This window comes from Lissotriton vulgaris, chromosome 6, assembly GCF_964263255.1.
Source record: "Lissotriton vulgaris chromosome 6, aLisVul1.2, whole genome shotgun sequence".
Taxonomy (NCBI): Eukaryota; Metazoa; Chordata; class Amphibia; order Caudata; family Salamandridae; genus Lissotriton; species Lissotriton vulgaris.
The window spans coordinates 152483533-152507496 of NC_141694.1; positions in this window are offsets into that span (position 1 = coordinate 152483533).

A 23964-nucleotide genomic window follows, 5' to 3' on the forward strand; every position below is an offset into this window, starting at 1 on the left:
TCTGCAAAAAAAAAAACTCTCGAGAGGGACCGAAAAAAAATATAGCTATGGTAATCATACCATACATCGGCATATGGAGAGGTGGCACCCTCTTAATTAGTCTAAAGCACAACTTCGAGATTTGGGGGATAACCCCCGACCGGCAAAAACATCCACCAATGACTTAGCAATAAGTGAGTCAGAGGCAAGGGAAACGGTCCCAAATCAGCAAAAGAACTTTGGGCAGATGAGATTGACTTGTGTAGCATGTGGAAAATTAATTTCATGCGGAGAGATCAGTATTACTTCAATAAATACAGTAATCAATGATGCATTAGAACTTAATATCAATTCATTTTCCGAACGTGTAATCAGTACCTGTCCCATGTCAATTCATTGTTCGAATGTATAATCAATACCCATCCCGGATCAATTCATTGTCCGAACATATAATCAGTAAAAAGTGCGACAAGTGCAACAAAATCATTTCGATAATTCATTGTGAGCAAGTACCAAAAGTGTCGACAATTCTAACCTTCAATAAATACAGTAATCAATGATGCATTAGAACTTAATATCAATTCATTGTCCGAATGTGTAATCAGTACAAGTCCCATGTCAATTTATTGTTCGAACGTATAATCAATACCCATCCCGGATCAATTCATTGTCCGAACATATAATCAGTCTTATCCCATATCAATTCATGTGCTAAAAACTGCATACATATCTCATGATATCAAGGCTGAGCAATCGGGGCACAATAGTTTCATTTGTACCGGAGCCATTTTGGGTGAGGTCAGGAAGGTCCAAGTATAGTCAAAATGTCTCCACCAACTCGTGGTTGGACCGGGACCTCTTTCGGCAGTCCAAAAGTTTTCGTTGAAGGGTAGTAGAGGGGACTGGCGACATGAACCATCAGTCAAAGAGGGGTGGGAGGCAAAAATCTCTCCTACCGGGTCATACTGGTTTCCCACCGGAACTGATCAAGTTGGTAGTCTTGCAGGATTTTGGTGATTTCAAGACTGAGGCCGGCGCCGGCATGAGCGCGCCGACGTCCCGCGGCTACGTCGTGGTCGTTCCGTGGGTGATCATGGCAGTCATTCCCCATCGGAGGTCGGGGGCCCCCGTGGCTCTTATAGAATCTTCAAAGTTGAGGAGAACGTTTCTGGATGCAGGACTCATTTTCTAGTTGAACTCAGAAGCGCCGTTGCACCGCAACAGTGGACGAGACCCCCGCTGGGTGAGCGGAGCATCATTGCCTCGCAATAGTGGACGAGACCTTTTGTCGGGTGAGTGCAGCGTCGCTGCATCGCAAGAGTGGAGGAACCCTTTTGTTGGGTGAGTGGAGCGTCGCTGCATCGCAAGAGTGGAGGAACCCTTTTGTTGGGTGAGTGGAGCGTCGCTACATCGCAAGAGTGGAGGAACCCTTTTGTTGGGCGAGTGGAGCGTCGCTGTATCGCAAGAGTGGAGGAACCCTTTTGTTGGGTGAGTGGAGCATTGGGGTGCAGCTGAGGGGGCGTGGGAGAGGCTCGTTCGCGCCGCCTCTCCCTCCCAGCGCACCCCACGCCGTCACCTGGCGTTGATATCCGTGATATCCGGACCAGGCGGTAAGAGGGGGAGGGGGGTCGGAGGCAGAGGCAAGACATCCCCCCCCTTGGCCTGCAGGGCGCCGCTTCAGGCCCGAACGGGGAGCTCATATCATGCCGGGGCCAGACCAGGAGATACGAGGGGAGGGGGGGGGGTCGGTGGCATGTGCAAGACATCCCCCCCCATTGTCGTAGCCATTATTGAACAAAGAAGAGGGATCCCGTCGGCCTCGGCTCCTCTCCTGGCCCACCTTACGCGACGACCTCCCCGGCCGACGGCTGCCAGCAGGACCCGCCCTACACGTGCCGAAGGCCTCGTCTTCCGGATGGGCGTAGCCGCGAACCTGTTGCACTTCGGGAGTTTCCGGAATGGGGGTAGGTATCTGCTGATTTGTATCTATTTCATGTTACCGTTATTGGGCGTGGCGGGCGGTGGGACAGACATGCTTGGAGCAGTGGGGGGGTGGCGGAGCCTAGCTACCTTGTGGCTGCCGTAACGTCAAGCTTGGCTTCTTTCACCACTTTCATGTTTCTTATTTCTTGCAAAGTCAAAAACTCATGAGAGGCCTACTGATTTTGTTCGATTTCTTTCCCTTCCTTTTCAAGTGTGTTTCATGCTAGAGTTTCTGTTTAACAGGATACAGGGATTACTTCGTATTTTACATATGTCTTCTTTATTAGGGGTTCTCTCCGGTTGAGTCAGATGATGTACCTCTAATAAATGGTCCGGGTGGAACTAGTTTCTCAATCAGTGGGGAGTAGATGGGCATGACAGATTACAACGGGGGACAAAGGTCCGCATTACCCACCCTTCACTACTTGCAAAGACTAGACAGAATATTTCTATTCCACGTTATTTGCAAACAGAGAGTACCTCGAAAGAACTATTCCTTGAACAATAAATGTCCAGCCAATCAATCAATCAATCAGGCATGACGGATTACAACGGGGGACAAAAGTCTGCATTACCTATCCTTCACTATCTGCAAAGGGAGACAGAATATTTCTATTCTTCTCTGTTTGTAGACAGGGAATATCTCAAACAGCAATAATCAATAAAAAAATTAGTAGGATTATAACACTTTAATAACTTATAAATATATACATCGCAACAAAAACAGTAAACACCTTAAAACATTTTTTATTAAAACAGAAGCAACAATGACAACTAACAGTAGTGATATCCTGGGCGGGTGATGGAACTGGGATTGTTAATGGAAAAAGATCTACAGAGAAAACTATTGGTGAATTATACTTCTCCGGAAATTTAAAACTCACAAATGTTTTATTTGTGTAATCGTTTCAGGTCAAACGGATTGTGGGACAATGTTCACAATGGAAGAGTCACCAAAAGGCATTTGGATCGATGTTGCAGCAGGCTGCCATGTATATAGTTATTTAATAAAACGTTTTACCCTGTTACTTTGCTGGTGTGTTGTATATATTTATAATATTTGCATAGGGTTTGTCGTTATTTTGGGTGGGGTGGGGTGGGCGGCGGAGTCGAGCTGTCTTGCAGCCATCATGGTGTGGAGCTAAGTTCATCTTACTAGTTTCGTATTTCTCATGAGGGGTTGTTCTTAATGTTTCTATTTTAGCGAGGTCAAAAACAGATCCCATTAGTGGCCTACTGATTTTGCTCGATTCCTTTAGTTTTTTTAAACGATTTTTCACTATATGCAAAGACTAAACAGAGTATTGCGACTCTGTGCTTGTTTGTAAATACAGAATGAACCAAAGAGAACCAATTCTAAAACAGTAAATGCTTGGATAACAATCAATCAAATAGAGAGAGAAGCAGGCACGACGGATTACAACGGGGGCAAAGGCCTGCGTTAACTACCCTTCACTATCTGCTAAGAGAAAAGAGGGGGGGTGTGGCGAGGGGGGGGCAGCGTTCAAAGCACATCAGCGTGCATAAACACGAAAATGTTTTTACCTATCATGTACTTGACATTTGACAGCATTTGATATTTGGTATTAAAAAACCATTGAAATGTCATCATTGATGTCATCAGTGATGTCACTGACCATGTCATGAATGATGTAATATGTGACATCATCAGCAGTGGATTGCGGGTGCGCGATATATAGTTAGCGCAACTAACTATATATGCAAATTTCAATGGTTTTATGCGAGTAAAATAAGGTTTTGTAAATGCTAATCCCTAACTATATATGGTCTATAACCTATGTTTTTTTCAGTGAATATATATATATATATATATATATATATATATATATATATATATATATATATATATATATATATATATAATTCCATTTTCCCATCAGGAAGTTTTCCTTCATGCACTCTCGGGTTTACCAATTAAACCACACGTTTTCTGAAGATTTTTTCCATTTATTTCATTGTTTAACAGCAAGCCAGCAACACCTTACGCGTTTCGGTCTCTACGGAGACCTTGCTCACAGGAAAGCCAAATCATCATTTTTTTACTCAAGTTTAAATAAAGTGCATCAACATTACTATTACACCACTTCCTGTTGTCTACACAGGAATTATGGGACATTTCGTTTTTGCTTTAGAGGACGATTCCTTCTCGTTTCCTTACAATGCATTATCAATTATATACAGGGAATAGTATCACTTTGTGATTCTGCCCACCAGTGGGTGATTTCAACATCTTATAAGTCACATATTTTAAGTCATACTTTCTGACCTCTTTATGTTTCTCATTTCAACAATTAATCAAATATTCCCCAATGTTTCAACCTTAGTCACTTTCAATAATGCCCTTCGGTGGGCTTAAATTTTCGACACAGTTTTGAAGGGCAAATTCCCTCTTATGCAGTATTGTGATATCATACTTATGAATTCAGCAATTCCGTATGTAATGCCATATTTGCGTACCCTGTGATGTAATAAGAAAAACAACAGTGTAAATCATAACAGTGCAACAAATTTTCATGTGACCGTGCAAATTTAAAATCATACATAGGGAGGTCATGTTCCGTGCTCATTGTTTGTTCAGTTAATCAGTTCATTTTCAGATTGTCTAAAGGTGGCAATGTAGTTCTTCGTCCTGGTTGAGTCCATGCGGGCTCAAAGTTCGAAAGCTCATAATGTGCTTCAATTCCTTCTGTCTCATTGTTTTTTCACGATCGCCCCCTCTTTGATGTGGCCCAACACTTTCAATTCCATAGAATTTGAGTTCCTTCCAGTTACCGTTGTGTTCCTTTTCCATATGTTTGGCCACTGCGCTACTTCTGTCCATGTTAATTGTGGCCCGGACATGCTCCAATATTCGTACCTTTAGTTCCTTCTTGGTGCTGCCAACATATTTTAAAGAGCACGGACACTCCAAAACATAAATAACAAATTGAGTTTTACAGTTAATCAGTTGTTGGATTTTCCATGTCTTTTTGTTAGCCATGTCAAGTTCTTTGATATTTTTGGCAATACAACACACTTTGCAACCAGAGCATTTATGAAATCCCTTTGGTTTATACCAGGCTTCTGGTTTTTTCTGATCTTGAAAATGACTGTGAATTAGTTGATCTTTTAGGTTTATTGCCCTTCGATAGGTAACATTAGGATCCATATGCAAAATATGCCAGTTTTTTCTTAAAATTTAGATTTTTATATATATATATTAGGTAATATATATTTGTATATATTAGGAGATATATATATATAGTTAGGACCTATTATTCATAAGAAAATCGCTATATTCTATTGGCAATAACTTTTGTGTCGATTGATGAATCTTCTTGAAATTTTCCAAACTTTTGGCCAGCTCAGTTGCGCTCCTTCCCTGAAACTTTGGGGGTGATCAGTCAAGCGGGGGCCGAGAAAAAAGGGGGGTCCCGAAACATGTTTTCCCCATACAATTTCCTATATGACCTTTAGCCATGGCTACACCCCGAACGGCTGAACGGAATTACACCAAATTTGGCAGAGAGGTAATCCTCAGTTCCAACGTGTGCCTTTTGCTTACTTGGTGTCAATCTGTTCAGTAGTTCCTGAGAAAATTACAGTTTGTCATTTATATATCTATGGGAGCGGGGGATCCGCGTTATTGTGCAAGGATTGGCATTGTAGCATAAGCGCACCGTGACGATCACGCGTTCAATGCTAATTGGCTGTCAAGCAGTTGGAAACATTCGACACCAGAAACTGTTGGCAGCCATTTTATTTCTTAGTATAAGCGAGGCTGAAGAAGCCTGTGAAATATGTGTGAAAAACGTGAAAAAGGGGCAGGGTAGACACACTCTGACCCCCCTAGGCCTGCTCAGGGGGTCCCATATAGACCCGTTGGACAAAAAAATAAGAATATATATATATATATTTTTAAATCTCGGGATCCGCTTAGGATCCGTGCATTTCGCCGCCGGCAAAAACGAAGCATGTATTTTTGAGATGTACATCAAGCTTATGTGTTTAGATCTTGGGTGGCTCTAAAAAGAGCCCTTGTGTTTATTGAGAGATTTTAGTACCTACAAGTAAGTACCGATGCACAGTCTAAAGTACATGAAGAAGACTCTGTTCCCTTCATCTGTAAAATGTACACCATCTCTCCTATAGATGCGATGCATATTGAAAGGCAGATTGTTGTGATATATGGACCCAATTCTATAGTCTCGGAGAAAAGCAGGAACAGATTTATTCACATGTTTTCTAGCTTTCTCAATCTGTGGACAAAATTAATTGGACCAGTTCCATTTCTGCTTTTGGCATATGTTAGAATAGACAAAGGCAGTTTGGGGGAAAAGTGACATAAATTCTCCAAAGGTGTCCTTCATAAGCATTTCCAGACCTACCCCAGTCAAAGTGCCCAGGTCATTGCAACCAAAGTGCACAATTATGAGGTCAGGGTGTTGGAGATGTAAAAAGGATTTCACCAATGGCATAAATTGGTGCCATTTTAACCCTCTTTGTCCAATCCATTTAATGTCTACATTTAGTAAACCTAGGTCTTTGTGAATTCCTTTGTGTTCTGCATACCTTTGGCTCAAGAAAATATAGTTGTATCCCACAATCCACACTCTATGCATCTTGAAAGGAGGTCTGGATGCACTCAGATGGTCTCTGTAAATGAAATGGCAGTTTGAAAACTAAGATTTTTTTTAATGGTGGATAAGATGCAGTGTTGAAAAACAGAAACAAAATGATTGGTTGTTTGACAACATTCTACACTGAAAACTAGGGTGCATGTTTTTGTTTTTCAAAAGCATGATTCTTATTGGTTATCAGAACGTGATTGAAAAGAACATTACGTAGGATAAGCTGATATATTGAGAAGTCAAGCACACTTGCTGTTTTCATTAGCAATATTGTGTGATGAACTTTTGCATTCTTCGGGAGCCGCCATTGCTTTTTCGCATGCGGAGATGCTAACTTGTATGTGGAAATGCAATCTGCTTTGGATTTTGAAAGTAAGAACAGATTTCACTGCTCTGTCTTTAAAAATGCAAACTAAGTTTGCTATGGGAGGGCGGGAGGCGTGAGAATCCCGCCCTCTCAAAATACACAGCAGTGTCCCGGTGGTAGGCACCCCGGGACACTCTAGGAGCCGGCGGTCGGGCGTGGCGGTCCCCAGGGCCCTCGAGGGCACCAGGTGGAGGACCACGCAGTCTGCCTCCCATAATACACAAATTCCCGGGGGTGGTGGTTCCCGGGGCTTGAGGGGGCGTTGAGGCCCAAACACTTCGAATTTTGTAGGGGGGGCTTGGACGCAAAAGTCGTGCAAGGGGGTTGTAAATCTGGTACACAGTTTTTTGTTTTACTTTGCTTTCCTTTTTGGTCTTGTAGAGGATCCAGGGTTAATATAACGTCTTTTGTACCGTCAGTACCTTTCAACCCTACCCCAAACGGCTTTCTGCCTGTTACCATAGTAACAGTTAATGGAGCACTTAAATGAGCACAGATGTTAGAAGTTCACCACACCATGTTGCTAATGGAAAAAGTTACTGTGTTGTAGTTTTAAATCTTTTCCTTAGGAACTGTTAGTCGTAGCTATAGACTCCTGTAAAGATCTGGTAAAGAGTTAGCCTCAGAATTATACTTCAAATTATAAATAATATTTCTATTGGGGACCGCTACCCCCCCAAAAAAAGACGTGTATACCTTTTTTAATAAACTTTTATTAAAACAATAAATAACTGGAAACGTAACTTAAAGATAACAATACAATAAATAACTAGAAACATAATTTTAACAAAACAATATAATAAACAACATGTGATATGGACTCCAGTAGAAGTACGGTAGGTAATCTGCAAAACAAAAAAGAAAATTAGTGTTTAAAATTAGATCGATGTGACTAAATGAGGTCAAACATTACAAGTCAAAGTAACACTTGACGATATTTCCTTCTTTTAACATGTGCAGTGTGCCTGATACATTTAACTTGTCTTATTGGCCCACGTTCAAGCGGTGTCTGTATGGAAGGGCCGACTGCGTCAGATTTACATTACAGATCAACAGGTCTTTAAATGATTCAGAGATGAGACAGAATTAGGTGAGAGATCAAGTCATTATGCAGGACAATATTCTTAATGGCTTATTTACAAAACTCTTGCGCCACTTTTGTGTAACTTTTCTCATGTTGAAAGTGACGCAAAAGTGTCGCAAGGGGCTTGTAAATAAGCTCTTTAATTTCTAATGCATTTAATCAGAGGCATTGTATATCTAGGCCGCTCTGCTTATTTTGTGTAAACACTGTGACCAGCAGATTTCACAACTTGAACTCAGCTTTGGTTCTACATGGCAAAGTGGACAGCAGCATCCATAACTTTAAAAGAGAAATGATGTGAGAGAGAGCAAGAGAGAGAAAGAGAGAGAAAACGACATTAAAACTGTGAGAGAGAGAAAGTTATAGATGGAGCAGATTTACAAAACCAGCCTCCATCACATATGGACCTTCCTCCTCGTTGTTGCCACCTCCTTTGCTATGCCTTATCAATCAAATCTCTTCACTTGACCTTCAGTGTACCCGCTCTCAAAACGTTTCCACTGGCCATTGTACATGCAGACTTTGGTCCACCCTTTTTATCCTTTTTTGCACTTTGAGATATAACGTCTTACCTCTGTTCTTCATCTCCTACTTTCTCCTTTCAAATTCTCTTGGAAAGACCTTATCAAGCCTTCAAGAAAAAAAGTAAGAAGGCTGGGAAACCACTTTATATGTGAGCTCTGTATGCCATCCTAATACCCAATCATCTAATTACATGCTTGTTAAATTTCTGTAATGCACTTCAGTTGCAGTGTCCATTCTTGTCTGGCTGTGTGCATCACGACAATTAAAGGGACCATTTTTCTGCATATTTTTAATAAAGCACTTGACACAATGCATAGTGACACCGTATGTATTGTAAATATTTATTGCATGTTTTGAAATTAATTTCCACAAGTCTTAAAAAAGGTGAATGCAAGAAAAGTTACTTGCCGCATATGCAAGACTGCTTTCAAGAGGAGACCCCAATAAAAAGTACTTGTGTGGAACTGCAAGTATGCGGAAGCACTTGCAGACCAAGCATCCGTCAAATTTGCAAGGGAAGAGTTAAGGAGATTGAGAGTGGCTCCTCCTGCTTCATCAGAAGACCCAAGTACCAGTGGAGCAACACCGTCAACCTCTGCTGCAGAGCCTAATATTCACCCCCAATTTGGAACCCTTTAAGAGAAAACGTAAGAAGGTTGGGAACTCTGTATGCCATCCTAATACCTAATCATCCATTAGTTATACATAAATCCACCCTGTATCAGACCCATCCGTACAAGTGTGAATTGGAGATTATCTGCCACCAAATAAATTTTAACTTCGTCGACTAGTCATATTGAGAGTATTTACCTTAACGTTATCCGCTAAAATTTGTGGATCTTTTTGGCTGCATACAGTAGAGAAAGACTCTAAATGTAAAAAAGAAGTACATTAGCGCATCATAACAGCAATGGTAAAAATTGTAGTACCTAATTTGCAATATTTTCTACATGTTTCCAGGGGTTTACCGATCGAGTACATAGGACAGTCACAACTGTTCAAAACAATTTGTAATGGCATGATAAGAAACATAATTTTAAATTCACAAACATAATGGAAATATCTTACTATACTATGTTCAAAATTTAAGCTGTGCCTTCTTTATAAAATAAATTCTAGGACAAAACAAAGTACCAAGTAATCAGAAGTTTATGACACCAACAGGGTATTATACATTTTCTATCATGAAATGTTAAAGTCAAACCTGATGACTCCATTAGGTCCATTGCAATTTTCATTGAGCTTGTCACGACTAGTACGTCCCATGTTTGAGACATCGGTATAATGAGCTAGAACAGGAGGATATACTTTCTTCAATCTCGGCAATTGGCTGCTGACTTATGTAACATTCTGCAAAGTGAAAAAAGAGTTAAAAATGTATATATTGTCCAAATGTCCAAGCTTAATTTTAATGTACATAAAAACAATTGTTCTCAATAGGATTGGGGTTGAAAAGCAATCATTAGAGGTTTCAAACCAACCGCTTTAGGACCATTCTAGTGGCTAGACAAAATCATATGCGAATACCAATACCCTATGGACGCGCTTGGTAGGCGTTCACAAGTATCATCCCTAAAAGCCCTCTTTCCTATTTACAACTATTCTAACTAAAACAGTTATTAACATAAAATAACATAAAGTAATGTATCTTCAAAAAATTAATGTTTAAAAAACACATAATGGAAGTATCATTACCAGCATGCAAAAATCACCACAATTTTAGCTGTCCTGTTATTTTTGGTTAGATTCTATCACTAACTGCCATTGGTCATATTCGGGACGCTTCAATATCTGTAGGAAAACCTTTTAGAGACATACGAATGGTTATGTTAAATATTTCGCTTTGATTCAACATGTCGAGATTATAAGTTGTACGTAAAGGCATCTTGGTAGCATTATTGACTAATTTTACAAGCGTTTCTTGCATATCGGCAATACGTTACGGTCCAGTAAACGTATGCACCAAAATGCCTCCTTTTCTTGTTAGTCTGCAATTTGTCAGAAGTACTAACTCTCCTTCTCTGAAGGTGTACAGCTTATATATTAATATGCTCACATAAACCATTTGTCTGTGGGTGATAGGTTGCACTTACAGAAGTTCTATTTGTAAAAGCTTAGATAACTCAATTAACCTAAAAAAAACAGGTATAATTATATTTGGCAAGCAAAATAGGAAATATCATTGCATTATACAAATGTTAGGCCGAGATTGGTTACTCACTTCATTCACAAACTCCTGGCCTTGATCTGATAGAATCCTTTTTGGACTTTCATGATCTAGAAACTGAGAAATAAACATCAAGGAAAATTGAAAGACATGTCTAAAAATAAAAATATTCAAAACAACATTTTCACTTTGTATCTCAAGTACAGGCGGAAAACGTGTAACGAGCATGTAAATGAGAAACATGGGTTTCAGAAACAAACGTCTATAAGACTATCACAATGGAGATTTACATTTTATAAAAATATTTATAGAAGCAAGAAAAATTATAACTCACACTTTGTTCAATTTCAAATGACATATTTGGCCAATAAAATCGGGAGGACATGCTTTTTTTTTGTTTTGTTGATACCAGAATGCCCACTAATAAGAGACAAATGGAATTCAGAAAAAAGTTTTTGAGCTGCTTCGGCACCAATGACAACTTTAGTGTTCTTTTCTTTACCAGTGTAGAACAAGCTACCATCTATTGAAAAAAGAGAAAAGAAAAATGTTACAGTAACTATGCATTTCAAAAAGAATTACATGAAATGAGACCATGCCTTTTCTCAACCAGCCTTAAAACATTACAATGAAAAAACATGAATTAAAAAATTATAGTACCGTCAATGGTGAATTTTTTAGACAGTGTATGCAATCCATGCTTCTGGACTTTAGTGAAATCTTCAGCATACACATTATGTGTCACATAATGAAAAAGCTCTTGGTACTTAGTGGCTAAGTATGGGCGGAAAATCCGTTTCGCTCGCGGATTTTGCGGATTTTCGGTAAATTTGCAATCCGCGAGATTCGCGAATTTCCCGCAAAATCCGCAAATCCGCGAGCAGCGGATTTTATGGCTTGCTCGCACTGTTCGCGTGAGTTCGCGGCTTCCCAGTTCAACTTCGCGCCCCGCGAATAAGCGCTAAATTGCAGAAATACGATCTTAGCAAAACTGAAACTACTTACCAGGTTCAAAAGTTCAAGCTCATCATTAGTAGCCATTTCCTGTAGTGCTTCCTGAGGGGCCCCTCCAGAGTTCAGTTGCCTACTTGCAACTATTATGTGACCCTGCTCTGACCCTCAGAATAGTTACACATATGCCACAAAGGTCCTGAATTACAGCTAAGGGAGACAAGCAGGAGCCAGGCTGGAAGTTCAAATCCAGTGACACATTAATCAGCCCCTAATTCATTATTGTCAGTTGGGGCAGGGCAGGTGTTGTAACTAATTTTGCAACAATGAAAGCACTTAGCAAGTGCAAAAGATCACTAATCAGGAAGCACTAAGGAAGCAGGTGCCAGCTAAAAAAATATTCTGTGACACATTAATCAGCCCCAAATTAATTCAGGTCACTTGAGGCAGGGAAGGTGTGCTTTGCTTTGCCACAATAATGTACACTGGACAACCAGAGGGTGCTGTGAAACAGAGGGTGGCATGGGTGGGCCAGAGGGCGGCATGAGTAGTCAGAGAGTGGCAGTGGTGACAGAGGGTGGCAGTGATGAAGAAGAGTGTCCCAAACAGGCTGGACACGTAGAAACAACAAGTTCGCAAAACTTGCGACCCGACAGGTAAGTTCGCCGTTGCGAAATTGTACAAAACCCTCGCGAACTGGCAGAAACCCGCGCGAACACAAAAAAAAAAACTCCGCAAATTCGTGAGAATTTGCGGATTTTGCGGATTGCGAGTTCGCAAAACCGCAAAATTCGCGAACGCGAGATTCGCAAAATTCGCCCATGCTTATTAGTGGCATCCATTTCTATTTAAAATGAGGATAAACATAAAATCAAGGTTAAGAGAATATCATCACATGCTCGCAGTACATTATAATACCGTAAATAAATAAATATGTGAGTGAATACATCAATAATATAACAACTGCCCCCCCACCCCTGACCGCTCACTCTACTCACAAACTTTAATGAAGGGACGGCCATGTGGTGCAGCACTTCACAATCATATTGCATCATATTCAGGGCCGGGGAGAATAAGTGGTTGCTGTAAATACCCAGAAACAGAGGCCACAAGGAAGCCCCAAAGGAAAGGTAACTTTGATGAAGATGCCAAGTTGTAACTTAGTGAAAAGAAGCCGCCTCAGCAACGAGGCCTGTGCGTGGGATGGCCACATGGTGCAGTGCTTCACAATCAGCGTGGGAGAGATTAAGTGCCACGGAGAGATTAAGTGATTTGCAAACACACAGGTTGGAATCTGTTTGTAAAATGGTCGGCCCTACGCACTGTCGTTATCTCATGTTGGTGGTACCAGAACGTGCTGACTAACTTGTCAATTGCATATCAATGATTACCACTAGTACTCTAAGCCTTGAATAAAACCTGTCCTACAAATGGGGACCACAAAACATTGTCACTCTGGCGCAGCACCTACCAATAAGCCACAGGGAAGAGGAGCAGCGCCTCTCAGCCCTCTCGTCGAAGTTTCAGAACATTCGACTACTTACTAAGCTTTAATTCCTAGGAAAGATGTTTGTACAGAAATACTACACTACCTTTCCAACTTCAAAATATGAAATACCTTTCAAGATACCTTTCTTCCCAAATGCAGCACAGAACAGACCCCTTAAAATACTTAATGACGTTCCATATATTTAAGATGAAGGCAGCACCGGTTTTCTTGAGATTCTAAACCAAGACAAGTTAAAGAAGCAGGAAACCGTGCTAAAATACACTGCTTCAAGAATGGCCACGTGGCGCTTGGCAAATTAAAGAAACGCGGCAGGATTAAGTGATTTAAACAGAAGAAAGGATAGCAAATCAAGTTTAATGGTATTAAAAAACATGGAGAGCGTGCTAAAATACAACATTGGCCAATCGATTACATGTGCAGTGCATGGGGAGGAAGCAGCACGTGGTACACTATTTAAATAATGAAAGGCGGCAGGATTACGTGATTTGCCCAGAAAAATAGCTTACCAAGGCAAGTTATTCGACGTACAAAAGCTGCAAACCGTGCTAAAATACACTATTGCCGAAAACATTACTTTTGCAATGCATGGGGCACGTGACGCACTACTTACACGAAAAAAACGACATCACATTAACTTGAACAGCACGTAGCAAACTGCTATGGGAACGTCCACGTGGCTCTTGGCAAATTAAAGAAACACTGCAGGATTAAGTGATTTGCACAGAACAAAGGATAGCAAATCAAGTTTAACATTTTTAAAAATATCAAAAGCATGCTAAAATACAACATTGGCGAATAGATTACATGTGCAGTGAATGGGGAGGAAGCAACACGTGGTGCACTACTTAAATATTGAAAGGCGGCAGGATTAACTGATTTGCCCAGAAACAGAGGCTACCAAGGCAAGTTATTCGACATACAAGAGCTGGAAAGTGTGCTAAAATACACTATTGCCGAAAACAATACTTTTGCAATGCATGGGGCACGTGACGCACTATTTACACGAGAAAAACGACAGTGCATTAACTTGAAAAACACGTAGCACACTGCTGCGGGATCAGCCACGTGGTGCTTGGCAAATTAAAGAAACGCAGCAGGATTAAGTGATTTGCACAGAAACAAAGGTTACAAAGTCAACTTTAACGATATAAAAAAAGCAGGAAAGCGTGCTTAAAAACAATATTGCCAAAAATGTGCATTTATGCGGTACCTAAAGTTCGTTCAGATTAATTAACTTAATTACCCTTAAAAAAAGTGCTTACCTACGAAGAAGTGGATACGAAATGGCTGTGACTGCGGAATAGGAAAAGTTTGAGTTCAGAGACGCGATGCAAGAAGTGAACACTATCGGTAGGGCTGTGACTGAGGAATAGGAAAAGTTCGAGAAGGTTATAAATGCTTTGCAGAACAATGATTGGTTGAGCATGATGTCACTGGGTGTGGGAGCTGTGATTGGGCATATTGTAATTGAGCATGGGCAAATAAAATGAAAAACGTTAGGGGTACACGTCCAGATGGTGTGACGTATTGTGCGCATGCATAACATTAACACGCATACGCTACCACAAACATGCATACGCAAAGTGAAGGCATGTTGTAGGGGGTACACACACAGATGGGGTTCGGATATCGATAGAACCCCAGCTCCTGCAGGAGGCAGGGAGCCGGCGGGAACTTGAGGGGATTGGAGACCCCCACGGACCCCAACGGTGAGGGCCAGCCCCTGGGGAATGGGCTCCCCGGGGCTACCAGTGGTGCGGTAGGGGGGCAACATGGTCCCCTCCCCATTAACAAAAATAAATTAAGAAAAAGGCCTGACCCGGGGAATGGGGTCCCCGGGGCCTTGAAGTGGCCTCAGGAGGGGGGCTATGCAGCCCTCCTCCATAAAAAACAAAAAAATAATTGGCCATGCCCCGGGGGATGGGGTCCCCGGTGCTCGGAATAGGCCACGGGAGGGGGGCCACGCGGCCCTCTTCCCATAAAAAAAATGAATACGGATACTGCGCGCATTGTCAGCATACCATAAGTGCACCCTTCCGGTCACACGCTGAATGCTAATTGGCTGTCAAATGGTTGTCAACATTTGAAACTAGAAACTGTTGGCAGTCATTTTATGCCTCGGTAGAAGGGAGGCTGAAGAAGTCTGTGAATTGTGTGTTTAAAACATGAAAAGGGGGAGGGTAGACATACCCTGACCCTCTAGGTCTACTCAGGGGGTCCCACAAGGACCCCCAGGGTCCCATAAATGTATTTATTTTTTGGGGAAAAATCGCAGGGTGTGCGTATGATCTGCGCATTCTAGCGATATTAAAAAAAATAAAGAAACGTGGGCTTCCGCGCATCTTTCATCATTTGCATTCACTCAACTGTTTAGAGGAGATGCAGCAGTGCTGGATCCAGGATCCACCACTGAGTAAGAAAAGATAACCATAACACTACTTACCTGCTAAGTGAATTTCCTTCCATAGGCTAACATTGACTGGTTTCACTTGGAAATTCTTCTAAGTGTGGAGTTTTGGACCTTTAAAATATTTACTTAAAATCATCCGAACAACGAATTCCAATTTACTCACCTGTTATTAGGAGAGAACCCAGTGCTGCATCTTTTAGCCCTACAAAAGGGGATGATGGACAGAGCGTTTCAGCAAATCAAACACTCACCCCCAGTCAACTGATCTGGGTTTAATCCATCACCATTCTTTAGCTCACTACGCCATCCCAGTTCAGACATGGCCATATGCAAATCAGTCTGACCCTGTGCCTCATGGGAACAGCCCAGCCTGAATTGCCAAGCCATGTCTTCCCTGGACCGGAAACAAGCATACTGAGACCAGTTTTAGCCCAGCACTGACCCTGAAAAGTAATTCTAAGCATACTTACAAGTAACTTGAATTTTCCTTCCATAGGAATTCCCTTTCTATGAAAAAAAATGAATACATTTAGATTTGCGGGTCAGACCCTGGGGGATGGGGTCCCCAGGGCCCAGAAAAAGTAAATGGAAGGGGGGCCACACAATGTAATGTAATTTAAAAAATAAAATATCTAAAAATAAATAGTTTAAAAAAATTTAGTAAATCAGTATCAAAAAAATAAATAGAAGAATAAATACATTTAAAAATTGTCATTTACAAAACCTTTGAAATTCACTGAAAAAACCATAGGTTTCAGACATGTTGTAGTTAGGAATTTTGCATTTAAAAAACCTTTGAAGTTCACTGAAAAAAATATAGGTTTCAGACATGTTATAGCTAGGATTTAGCATTTAAAAAACCTCAGAAATTCACTGAAAAAAACCAAGGTTTCAGGGGTGTTATAGTTAGTTGGACATTTCACTTGTACAAAACCATTGAAATTCCCCTGTTATAGTTAGTTGTACTAACTATAACTCGCGCGTCCGCAATCCACTGCTGATGATGTCACATATTACATCATTCATGACATGGTCAGTTATACACCTACATCAACATTACACACCAGCACACATCCTATCCACTTATGCAGTCATCCTACTCACTTATGCAAACAATTGATCATAGTTATATTTAATAAGCTACACACTTACACAAACACCACTTTATTTATTCATGTAGATAGTAACTCATACTTAGTGTGTTATAAAATCACTATTACAAGTATACAATTATCCATATGTCACTCATACAATCACTGAGTCTTATGTATACTTATTTATATACAACAACTGTCACATAGACTGCCTTTTCTATTTCTAGTTTGTTGGCCATGTATCATTGAGAAATATATTTACTCATCATCACACCCATAAAGAGATTCACTCACCCAAACAACTGTTTCCGCATAGAGTGTTAACCTCATATACCTACTAAATCAACTATTTACACATCTTTGGACAGTCACACACCTTCCACCCAACCACACACAGATTCATTCACTATCCCATACAAATACTCACTTAACTAATTAATAACTAATATACACTTTCACATAGCTAGTAACCAACTTATGTAGTAGTTTTCACAACAAGAGATAGAGTGATACAGGTATTCAGACATTTTAATCACTATCCCATATATTTAGTGAGACACTTTCAATTCGTCACTTAGACAGTCAATCACATTGCTACTAAATCCTCCTTTCAGACACTTATACATGCACTCAGTCTTCAAGGCAGATTGATATACATATATAATAAAAATATTGAACCAAACCACATTCACTGAATGATGTCATCAGTGATGTCATTTGAGATGTCATCAATGATTTCACTGACCATGTCATGAATGATGTAATATGTGACATCATCAGCAGTGGATTGTGGGCACGAGAGTTATAGTTACTACAACTAACTATAACGGGGGAATTTCAATGGTTTTGTACGAGTGAAATGTCCAACTAACTATAACACCCCTGAAACCAGTGGTTTTTTCAGGGAATATATATATATATATATATATATATATATATATATATATATATATATATATATATATATATATATATATATATATATATATATATATATATATATATATATATATGAGAAAGAGATCAGCGGATCTCGAAACGCGTTGGGTGTTTCCTTTGCTGATTAAAACTTGACAACACCGCATCTGATTTGGGCTCCGACTCTGGTTCTTTCGTTGATGAAGTGCTGTAACCAGGAGTGTGTCGAATATATATATATATATATATATATATATATATATATATATATATATATATATATATATATATATATATATATATATATATATATATATATATATATATATATATATATATATTACCTACTGGCTATCGCCAGTAGGTATATATAGTTAGGATTAATTCCCTATGGGATTTCTGAAAATTCTATGTCTAATAACTTTGGCGTTTGTGGACGGAATCGGCTGAAATTTTCAGGAAAATGGCACATTTTGTTTCTGAGCAGCCCCTGAAAATTTGGTGGGGTTTCGTCAAGGGGGGGCCGAGAAAAAAGGGGGGTCCCAAAACACGTTTTTCCCATTCATTTTTCCATAGGGCCTTTGGCCTCACTTTTAGCTCGAACGGCTGAATGGATTTGCACGAAACTTGGCAAAATTGTAGGGACTGTTAGCCCGATGTGCCTTTGCTAGGTCTCAATATATGTGCTTCAGTGGATTTTGAGAAATTAACGTTTAAATCAAGATATATATCTGTAACAGCGCTCCGGGCAGCGATCCGGTCCGCTTACTTTTCGCTTATCGGAACTTTGCGCGCAGAAAGCTGATTGGCTCTCCGGTGTCTGTCAACATTCTAAACAGTCTGGAGCGGCCGCCATCTTGTCTCTCGGTAGGATCGAGAGAGAAGAAGAGGTGAAAAACGAAAGGGGAATTTAATGAAAGGGGGCAAGGTATCCCCCTCTTGACCCCCTAGGAATGTTGTTGGGGTTATTAAAGGGTCCCGTGGGGAAAATTAAAAAAAAAATGATTTTTCACGGTAGAAGCGCTTCCCGGGCCGCGAACTGGGCTGCAAACTGGTAGCGAAACGGGAATTCGCCATTTTGTGCTTCGTTAATTAAATTACTAGGTATAAGGGGGTGCGGGAGACGTATCCTAATCCCCTATATTTCCTGAGGGTGGCTGAGGAGGCTCATATATGTTGATACATCTCTTCCAGCGGCTGTGCGTGAGCTTTTTTTTTTTTGCTGAGTGACAGTCCGGAGCGGCCGCCATCTTATCTCTCGGTAGGATCGAGAGAGAAGAAGAGGTGAAAAACGAAGGGGGAATTTAATGAAAGGGGGCAAGGTATCCCCCTCTTGACCCCCTAGGATTGTTGTTGGGGTTATTAAAGGGTCCCGTGGGGAAAATAAAAAAAAAATTATTTTTCACGGTAGAAGCGTTTCCCGGGGCGCGAACTGGGCCGCAAACTGGTAGCGAAACGAGAATTCGCCATTTTGTGCTTCGTTTTAATTGTTTAGAGACAAAAATTATCGCCGCACATCGGCCACAATGCATGAATATCGTTGAAAAGTCAGCGATATTCATGCATTATCCAGCAAATGCTCTTAGCCGTGTTATCCACCTTCCATTGGATAACATGGCTAAAAACTGCTCTGTGCGTGTTTTTTTTTTTTTTTTTTTTTTTTGCTGCGTGACGTTTGTTAACGTTCGATTCGATGGAAATCAGGAAGTGGTGACCACCATTTTGTCACTGCGAGTAAATATTTTGTTATAAATGAATCCTTATTGATAAACATTGTCTGCGCCATCTTGCGTTTTGTCCAATGCCACAATTTTGTCGTGCACGGCAGCCATTTTAGATGCCTTGACCAGGGCCACTCTCTGCACGCCGCCGATTCTCAGCATGGCTCCCCACCCTCGCACGCATCTCCCCCACGCAATGGTCACCCCCGCTCTCTCTCTCATGCATGGGCCATATACTTCCCCCCATCTGCGCTGCTCTTCTCTGAGAATCACACCCTGTGCCTGCCCGACACCTCCCTTTCACCCTATTCACTACCGCACCCTCTGACACTCCTCTTCCTCTGTGTCCGATTGTCCAGGCCGGACCTAGGCTATCACCTAGCCCTGCGAATGTAGTTTATGACCCCAGCTGTAGAGTATCCAGACATGCCAACCCTCCCGATTCAGGCGTGAGACTACTGATTTCAGTGCTAGTCTTTCGCTTCCTGATTCCTGCAAGGAAAAACCCGGGGGCATATTACCAACAACTAGCGGTAATTTTGTCTCTAACTTGTTTAGAGACAAAAATTATCGTTGCACATCGGCGAATTATATCGCACATAAACTTGCTATTAGCAAGGTTTATCGCAAATGCGATAAAAAACGGCCGCAATGCATGAATATCGTTGAAAAGTCAGCGATATTCATGCATTATCCAGCAAATGCTCTTAGCCATGTTATCCACTTCCCATTGGATAACATGGCTAAAACTGCTCAGGGCAGGTGTTAGGTTTTGGAGATATTCGCTCTTAGCGCGAATATCTCCAAAAGTTGGTAATAGGAGATAGCGATGGTTAGGGACTGTTTCCAGTCGCTAAAATCTTGGCACGCCCACTTTGCATGTCATTAGTGATAAATATCACTGATATGCAAAGCGGGGCTCAAGATGGTCGCTATCTCCTTTTAGCTGTCACTAACTGGTGTTAGCGACAGCTTGGTAATAGGGAGATAATTTTATCTCTTTTTTTTTGGCTTTTAAAGCCAAAAAAGTGGAAATAAACCCCCTTGATAATATGCCCCATGATTTCTCGGGGGTTTTAGCTGACAGGGCTTGGTATTGTGTTATGTGCTAATTCTTCCAGGAAACGTCAGAGGGTCGATGCAGGGGTTATAGAAGGGGTGATAAACCATTTAAGCCTCATGAACAAGCGCATGGTCTTTTAAAGATTTGTGAAGTACTCGGGGCGGCTGTGTGTGTGTGCCCTCTTTCAGGAGCGGGCGGGGGGCACTGCCAGCAACTTGCCAGGCCAGGCAGTGTTCAACACGTGCATCACCCTTTCTCTGCCTGCTATTGCGCTCCATGCTTCGGAAAGGTAAGAAAAAGAATGTGCATTTGAGTTTGAAATGTCCGATCTTGTAGCAGTACACTTGCAAAGCCCACACATGACAATAACCCGATTCAAGGCCCCATTCATCCGATTTTTTAAACATATATAGCACTCCAACAAAGTTAGATTTTAAAACTTTATTAACATTTAACTATAACAAACGCAACAAAAACTGTAAATATATTTAACCATTTTTTGAAATTAACCAGAACTATAACGATAACAACAACAAGAACAATATTATAACTTTTATGCCTAAATTACACAAACATTTAGCTAATCTGCTAAAGGGGGGAGTCGCCATTTCTTTACAATAATCAATAATGAAAAATCCACATCAATAGGGTTGTCCGTTTTCTCGATGCAGCACTATAGTGCAACATAGACAGCACCTGGGGTGTCAAGAGTGAACAGGTCTTTCTTTGTTCCTTAAGATGTTTTTGTGTCAACCTCTTCCGAGAATGCTGATGCGTTAGGGATTTCCTTGTGACAGCTGCTTCATAGACAGACGATATCTTTGTTAAGTCATTAGTGTTAAGTGTGTCTGAAACTCCAGTGCCCTTCTGTTTTACTTTCCACAGACACTACAGAGTTTTGTGTGTTGTTCTTCTGAGCGACAATTATTCCAGAGGTTTCAGGTTTACTTGTTTTGTCCTGCAGTGAGTTAACAGCTTTAGAGACTTCATGTTTATTTGCTATGTCCTGCTGTTCGTCAACTGCTTCAGAGACGTCAGCCTCATTTGTTATGTTTGACTAGATCCTGGACCTGCCCGGCCGCGCCCAAAATGGCGCCGGTGTAAATGGGACTCGTAACTGCTTGTTGTGTACTGGTTGCCCAATCTTGATATCACGAGATACATATGCAGTTTTGAAGCACATGGCGGAGGCTCGTCTACTGTAGTGGGGCGCCCCTTTATCGTTTCAGTCGCCATTCCGCCCGCTTTTGCTACACTGTGCATTTTCCGCCATTCAGCTGTTTACCGCCCGCTCTTACGGCTACAGCGTCTCGCTCACCATGTAGTTGAGTTGCTCCCACTCTTGCTGTGCAGCGATAGGCGGCTTCCACAGGACTCTTAAAATGGTGGCCGGCTCTTCGGATTTGGGCCTGGTCCGGTACAATGGCCCTGGGACACCTTGGAACTCGGACGCTTGTCTGCCATGGCTTGGGTTCCATTCTCGAAAGCGTCCCCTCAGCCTTGAAGATTGTACAAAAGTCTTGGGGGCCGTCGACTCCCGCAGGCTTCCGGTGGGGAGCGGCTGCCATGATTGCTTGCGAAATGGCCATGACGGAGCTACGAGATGGTGGTGCTCTCATGGTGACGCCAGCTTCAGTCTGAAACATCCAGAAACAAGGTGGGGCTTTCATCGTTTGGGAAAAAAAATGTTTTAATCCAATGAAAAGTGTTATTTTTAGGTCACATGACCTAGTCTTACATCATTAGGAAAAGAAAAGTAAAATGAACCAATGAAAAGTTTTATTAACAAGTCACATGACCTGTTATGCTTACGTTACGCGCTGCGCGGCGCGCTCTGGATCGTTTCCGGGAAGCTGCGCCTTGCGCACCGGAGCACTTCCGGGTGCGCTAACGCGTCGCGTCATATGACGCATTACGCGACAATGCAGGTCCAGAATATAGTCAAAATGTCTCCACCAACCAGCGGTCGGAATACAACCGCTTTCAGCAGTCCAAAAAGTTCGGTTAAATCTTAAGAGCGGGAGCAACTCAACTACATGGTGAGCGAGACGTTGTAGTCGCAAGAGCGGGCGGTAAACAGCTGAATGGCGGAAGAGGCACAGAGTACCAAAAGCGGGCGGAATGGCAACTAAAACGGTAAAGGGGCGCCCCACGACAGCGTGTCTTCAGGTCAAACGGATTGTGGGACAAGGTCCAGAATGGAAGATTCTTCAAAAGGGAAAAAATTCCGCCGGACCCCGGGAGCCGGCCGCCTATGCCGGGGGCGATCTCAGGCGTCACCAGGGCAACACGACTTGGGGAGGGGGCAGGAGCCAAGCGCCCCCTCTCAGTCCGCGCCATCTCACCGCCTCTCGGGGGCCTCCGTCAAGCGGTTTAGGCAGGCACCGTATCACATTGTTTTCCAATGCAGTCAGGTCCACAAATGGACCCCACTTACTTTGAATAGTGAAGCTGCAGCAGGTGCAAATAAGGTTTAAACAGTGTTACAAGAGCTGCTTCGAACTCTGAAGTATGGCACTCAACAACCAGGACTTATGCCATTTGTGTAAGGCAGTGACATGGAAGCAACTTAGGGACTAAAAGCATGAACGAACATTCACGTATGAAAATCTTATTTGGGGAAGGGGTAGAATCCAAACGCCCCCTGCCAGTTCGCGCCACTACACCGTATGTGGAAAATCTGAAGCCATCGTTCTACAAACTCTCAACGCTTGCTATCAGTGCATGAGTTTCATGCTCGATCGATTGAGCTAGCCGGATCGGGCAATAAAAAGTATAAAATAGTTATGTAAATAGTTATTTAATAAAATGTTTTACTCTGTTTCTTTGCTGGTGTGTTGTGTATATTTATAATATTTGCATAGGGTTTGTCGTTATTTTGGGCGGTGTGGGTGGCGGAGTCGAGCTGTCTTGCAGCCCTCATGGTGTGGAGCTCAGTTCATTTCACTATTTTCGTATTTCTCATGAAGGGTTGTTCCTAATGTTTGTATTTTACTGAGGTCAAAAAGAGATCGAATTAGTGGTCTACTGATTTTGCTCGATTACTTTTATTTTTTTACACGATTTTTCACTATCTGCAAAGATTAAACAGAGTATTGTGACTTTGTGCTTGTTTGTAAATAGAGAATGATCCAAAGAGAACCAATTGTAAAACAGTAAATGCTTGGATAATAATCAATCAAATGGAGAGACAAGCAAGTACGACGGATTACAACGGGGGCAAAGGTCTGCGTTAACTACCGTTCACTATCTGCAAAGAGTGAGATGAACTGAGCTCCACACCATGAGGGCTGCAAGACAGCTCGGCTCCATCACCCATCCCGCACAAAATAATGACAAACCCTATGCAAATATTAAAAATATAGACAACACACCAGCAAAGAAACAGGGTAAAACATTTTATTAAAAAACTATTTACATAACGTTGGTTTATAAGATGATGTCAGTAGTGGACCGATGTGTGAATAGATCGAAAGCAGCACAAGGCTCCAAGATCCGGATGGCAAGCTCCTGGATGTTGGGTGCCATAGTTCAGAGTTCTGAGTTTGAGCCTTTTTCAAT